Below are 6644 nucleotides of genomic sequence, written 5' to 3' on the forward strand. Positions count from 1 at the left end.
AGAGCTTTCAGGAATTTTCCTTCTCTCCGTGAAAAACCAACCCAGAGGATTCTTGCCCTCCACTACGATTAGGCGGTAGCAACTCTGTGTTCATTTCAAGTCTTATAGACTCTAAATATGTGATTAAAAGGATGATAGGTGGCTACATGTGTGACTGCTCTGACATCACATGCCACAGCCAGCCAGCATCTCTCGCCAGTGAAGAGTCAGCAGTGCCTTTAAGTCCAGTTCAATGAGAGCCGCGGTTCCAGCTCTAGTCCTTACAGTTCTGTTCCATGGAGTCAGTTATGCAGCATTTGCTGAAGGATCAGCGCTGGGTGGACACGGTGACTAGGAAAGGGTTTGTTTGGCTCATACTTCCACATCACTGTTGATCATTGAAGGAAGTCAGGACAGGAACCCAAACAAGGCAGGAGCCTGGAGGCGGGAGCTGATGCAGAAGCCACAAAGGGGTGCTGCTTACTGGCTTGCTCCTCGGGGCTTACTCAGCCTGCTTTCGTATAGAACCCACCAGCCCAGGGGTGGTAACACCCACAAAGAAAACGTCCCACAGTCTTTCCTACAGTCTGGTCTTATGGAGGCATTTTTTTTTTTTCAGCTGAAGTTCACTCTTCTTGGATGACTTCAGCTTGTGTCAAACTGACATAAAGCCAGTCGGCACAAGTCCATCGGGGATCCTTGTTGTATTTGCATGCTGCCAGAGTTGTTGGAACACACTTTCCACACCAGGTATTCTTCCATTCCACCATACAAGCCGCACCTCCTTGTCTGGCCCCCAGTGGTGTGGGTATCATCAGACCTACCACTCTAAGACTGATAGCGGATTTGTGGAAACAACAGTGGAGGTCTCAGCAGGTCTGCTCTATGCTAGGGATTCTCAGGGAGAGAAGTCATTCCCGTTTCTGTCCCTTGGCTCCAGAGAAGTTAGATTCACAGCTTCAAGCAGCTTATTCATAATTATTCAACTTCTTCCTAATCTCCAGATGCAGAATCCTCAGGATGATTCTGTGGGCTTTCTATTGGTTTTAGAAACTATCTAGCATTCTTTGGTATAAAATGCCTCAACCATCAGTGGACATGTGAAGGAAGTATAGAAGGAGACCTAGGATTCCACAGCTATTATTATCTGTGTGTGTGTGTGTGTACGTAGTATATGAATGAGTGTATGTTTGTGTGTATATACATGTATATACACGTGGAAATGTGTACATGCATGTGTGTATGTGTAGTATATATATGTACATGTTTATGTGTATACACATGTCTATACATGTGGATGTGTGTGTGTGTGTGTGTGTAGTGTGCAATTTGACAGTGAGAGACCAATACTGGATGTCTTGAGTTTCCTCCTCTATGGTTATCTTTTGAGACAGGGTCTCTCACTGAGTCTGGAGTTCACTAATTGACTAGACTGGCTGAGCAGCAAGCTCCAGAGAGCTGCCTGTGTCCATGTCCTCAGCACTAGGCTTGCATGTGTGTAGCCAAGTCTAGTTTTTACATGGCTGTTAAGGCTCTGAACTCAAGTCCTCATGCCTCTGTGGTGGGGCTCTTTACTAACTGAGTCATCCCCCTGGCCTTGGGATTCTATATTTTTAGCAGGTTTCTAGGCAACGGGAAAGCCTGTGCCTATTGATACAAACACCTGCTTTCATCTGTGCAGAGTGTGCCTCTCGTACTAAGCCCAGGGCAGTTGGTGACAAATGGTGAAGGCTGGTGGTAAATGTTTCAGCTGGAGATCGGGGATGCCTCATGTTTCTGAGGCTCAGTGAACTTCTCGCTGCATGTGAAGTCAACTGTTATTATTCTCTCTCTCTCTCTCTCTCTCTCTCTCTCTCTCTCTCTCTCTCTCTCTCTCTCTCTCTCGTTAAGGAGGGGAGTCTTTATAGAAATTTGCTTATCTTTCATAATCTTGTAGTTACTGGCTGTATGAGTTTAAGCCTGACCTAAACTTCACCGATTTCCACATTTCTGTGTTTAATCTCATAATTCTGATTCTTCGTTTTATTATGTTGTGTGTGAATATATGTGTGCATGGGTGTGGATATATGTGTATGTATGTGTGCATGCACATTGATTGCTCTCCCTGAGTTTCCGCACATTCGCGCTGCCGCTAAGTTCCCAGCTTGTTAAGCACAGCTCCAGGCCTGCAGCTGTGCACGTCCAAACTTTGGGGCCTTCCAGATGCCTTCCTTTACAACTCGTGTGCAATTCGTCAACACCAGCAAAGCGTACTCCCACCTGAGCCAAAGCATCTTCACCTGGTTGCGGAGCATCCCTAGCAACTCCGATCTACCTTGCCATGCCTCTTCCTTCAGCACAGTGGCTCTGTCACTCACCTTTTCCAAAGACACCAGCGATTCCCCCTTTCCAGAGAGTACGAGCCACATCCCGCCGGTCCTCACGACTTGACTCCTATCAGTGTTTGACTCTCGCCTTCTGCTACTTGGACTCTGTAAGACGTTTAACTCTATGTAGCCAAGCCGGCATTGCTCTTCCTCAGATAAGTCTGAGGCTCACCCTAGGACCTTTGAATTGGCTGTTGTCCCTGTCTGGAATGTTTTTACTCCAGTTTTTAAATAGTTTGCCACCCCAGTGCTTTTGGATTTTCCTCAGAGGTTGATTTTTCTCGTTGATAGCTTCACTGGTCATTCTATCTAAAATTCAACCTTAACTTTGTCCGTCACCATTGTCTGCTTTAGCTTTTTTCCTTGTACTTATTACTAACTAGAATACTACCTGTTTTATATTGTATATGTCCTTTTTCTCTCAGAATAGTTTCAGCTCCATGGAGAAGACACGTCATTGGTTTTGCTTACAGTGTCTGTAAGTGTGCCCGTCACATAGTAGGTGCATGCTGAGTATTTGTTGAATGGATCAACCAACAGAAGAGAAGGTAGATTGTTTTAACCTCAACAACCAAGAATAAGCGAGTTTCTGGTCCTTCGAGCAGATGCAATTACAAAGCAGGACTATGGAGGCCTGTTGGACAGGCGGTGTCATTCAGGAATGCCTCTAGACAGTCAGTTATTCACTACAAGGACAAGTGAGATACTAGGCATTAGAACGTAATTTCTGTGCCTCACCTCTAAAAGTCAGAAGAAGGAGAGCATCTCCGTGAACAATTGTGATACAAGGCAGGTGTTGGTGGGTGGCAACTCTGAGGATGTGCAGTAAGAAAGGAGTTAATTTCAAGGTTACTCAGACACACTGGGATGGAGAGACCATGTTCAAGTTTGTTAGCGAGATGATGCCTAAGCTCAGTGCTCGGTGTAATGCCTGGCAACAACTGTGTCAGGGTGTCTTCAGAACACTGCTCCTGAAGGGGCTCCACAGGCAGAATGAGGGGTGTCATAGAACTGACAATGAACTGCCAGACTTTTTGGTTAGATAAGTTCCCTTATTGCATGAATTTTGGAAACTGAGCAATGCCAAAATATCAAGAGGTTGAAATCACTAATTAATTTACCTTTCAGTTAGATAACATCTTACGACATATTTTGTCTTGTATTCATTTTATCAAGGTTATTTCTCTTTATCAATAAACATTCTAAACATGATTTCAGATTCCTATACAACCTATTGCTTTATATACATTACATGATATATTTTCTAGTTGTTAGATGTTGATACCATTTTCATATGCAAACTCCTAAGAGATACTGTGTCATTTCCTATAATTTCTTTAAGCTAGATTTTACAAAATTTATTATTGATCAAAGGCAAAATTGTATTTAAATAAAAAATGTGTACTGTTGTGTAATATGCATCTTCTACAAAGGCTATGTCAGGTAGCAAGAGGATGACTAAGTTGGCAAGGATAGATTTTTCATTAGCTACACAATTAGAAAAATACACATTCTTCACTCTGGGTTGTTTCCTGATGACCTAGTTAGTACCTAACATCCTAGATTCCAACAACAGCTTAATTTAATTGTCATGAAGAACTTGGGCCAACATATTTACTAATTGGGAGATCTGATTCCTTCACATGGTTGAAACGTATCACTAGAAGAATTTCTCTTGTCTGCCATTCTGAACGGATAGTTTTGATGATTAGTGCTCTATTGTGCTGGGAAACCCTTTAAAGAGACGGTCCAACCTAAGGACACTGCACTCTGGTGCCGCCTCTAAGGGTAAACATGCTTTGGAAACCTCAGAGTGTCAAAGGAAGTCAGATGCTATATTATGTGCCAAAGGTCTTCTCATTTCTAAAAGCATTCACCAACATCAAGCCATTAACCTTCAGGCCATCACTTCGAGGCAGGGACATCTAGTTAGGAAAAATTAACTAATAGTTACAAGGTCCTTTTGTTAAAAATATGCTGCTTACATGCTACACACCAAATCACAAAAGGTCGAGAATTATTACTGTCTCTGTTTTATACATTGGGGAACTGAGCCATGGTGAACTGAGGCATGGGATTTAAGTAATTGCCAAGTGGGGACACTGTAACTAAAGGTGCAGATGCATTAATTAGCACTCGGCCTTCCTCTTGTCTACCATCCGTGCTGAGATTGAGGTCAGATATATACATCTGCAAACACATACATAATTCTGAAAACATGGAGAGCACAGCTCAAAAGAGACCAATGAGATTGTGTCAAACTGGAAAGCTTCCGCCTGCACAACCAGGGAGCTCCCGCCCGGAACAGGAGAAGATGCTTGTGAGGGAAAACCCAGATGAGCGGTTAAGATACAAAATATGCAAGGGATGTAGAGACCCCAATAGCAAGACCACTTGACTAAAACAGACAAAGCCCTTGAACAGACATATTCCAAAAGAAATCATATAAACGGACAATAGATACATGGGGAAAAAGTCTCAGTACCACTAATCACTAGATTAATGTAAATTAAAGCACGGAGATGCTACCTCCCACGTGTTTAAACAGTCATTATCAAATGAAGACAAAATATAACAAGTGCATGTGAACATGCCAACACGAGGGGCACAGGGATGTAGTCAGTGGGAACAGAGCATTGAAGGAACATGGCGGCTGACATGAAGGCTCCTCAAAATGTCAGAAACACAGCCTTTCAGATCCAGCAGTCCTGCCTCTGGCTCCCTGTCCCAAGGAATTAAAGGTAGTATGTTCAAGAAATGTGTGCATACTAATAACAGTCAAGAAATAGAAACAACTTAAGGTGAAGGTGAATACATAAAGAAATTGGTGTGTGTGTGTGTGTGTGTGTGTGTGTGTAAAAACGGAATATTATTGGACTTTTAAAAAGAAGCACAAATTTCAGAGAACAAACATACAACCTAGGAAAAAGTATTCTAGGAGTTGCCAACAGAAAGGCCTAGTCTTCCATAGGCTCCCCAGTGGGTCCCATGACTCACTCTTGATAGACATATATACTCTATTTTCTTTCAAGGACCAGTCCCTAGGTCTGTTGTCACCTCACTGAACGACCCAGACAGAAATCCTGCATATTTAAGCTAATGTGAAGAATTCTGACCAAAAAGGATGAAGGAGCATTTGCAGACTTCCCTGTCTGTCTTTGCTGTGCTGGAAAGATGGAAACACTGGAGTTTAACATTGCTGAAGGTCACCTTCACAAGTTCAGCGTCTATTGTGATCATTCTATTGCCTTCAGTGCCCACCCAAGAACATGGCGTGCATATAGAATGACTTCTTCTTGAGCTATTATGCAAAGGTTCTTTGTTCCACCACACTGTTGTTTATATTGTGAAAGCATCTACTTTACTACTACTGAACTTCACATCTGTGCTAGATCCTGCCTTTCCTAGTCAGCTGAAAGGCTCCAAGAGACAGACTTCATCTCTTTCCTCCTTTCTTCCGTGTCTCCCCTCGCTATCCCTCATTTCTTCTCATTCTTTCCAACTTCTTTTTCATACCTCCCTCTTTTATTTTCATTTCTTTCTTTTTAATGCAAGTTTAAAACCCTACTTTAAAAAGGTAGAAGGAAGAACAGACCCGGAGACACCTGCCATTGCAAAGGTTGCTTATTGCTTACAGTTTCCAGAAGAAAGGTACATGCCATGTCCCACGGACCCTGTGGGCACACACAGAGCTTGGTCAGAAGTCAGGAGGAGCAAAGGAGATGCATGGGTCAGGGCCCGACTTGTGCTCGGCGCAGAGATGAGTTGAGGAAGTAAGCTGAGGCAGGTCCAGCTTCAACAATTTCTAGGGCTCAGCTGTGGGGCTAGTCCCCGGCTGTCCAGCTCCTAGCCTTGGTATGACAGGGGCAGGACAATAATCAAGATTGGAATGTGGAAATAAATGCATGTAGATATGGATTCAGAATCTGATAGTTTACACACAAAAAAACTTGTTGCAGAGAATGAATTTACTCATGTCTAGGAATTAGCTAACCTACCTGGGCTCAAAAGGTCCTAAGATATCAAATCATCATAAGATGTTGGGAAAAATAGGAAACATGGCAGATAGACCGTCTGCTTTTCATCATATCCATCCCTTAGCTTTTGTCAGTAGAGAGCTGTGCTTCACAAATCGCTCATTTAGAACCCAGCACGCAAAAGGCATAGGGTACCATGCGTTAGCCTTCAAACACAATAGCTCACTAACATGCTTTAAAGAAAAATTTAATTCAGGGAGTATTAAATCAGTTCTATGAGATTTGAACTTGTATTCCACTAAGCAAAAGATGTGAAGACCAA

This window comes from Myodes glareolus, chromosome 19 (genome assembly GCF_982192425.1).
Source record: "Myodes glareolus chromosome 19, mMyoGla1.1, whole genome shotgun sequence".
Lineage (NCBI taxonomy): Eukaryota > Metazoa > Chordata > Mammalia > Rodentia > Cricetidae > Myodes > Myodes glareolus.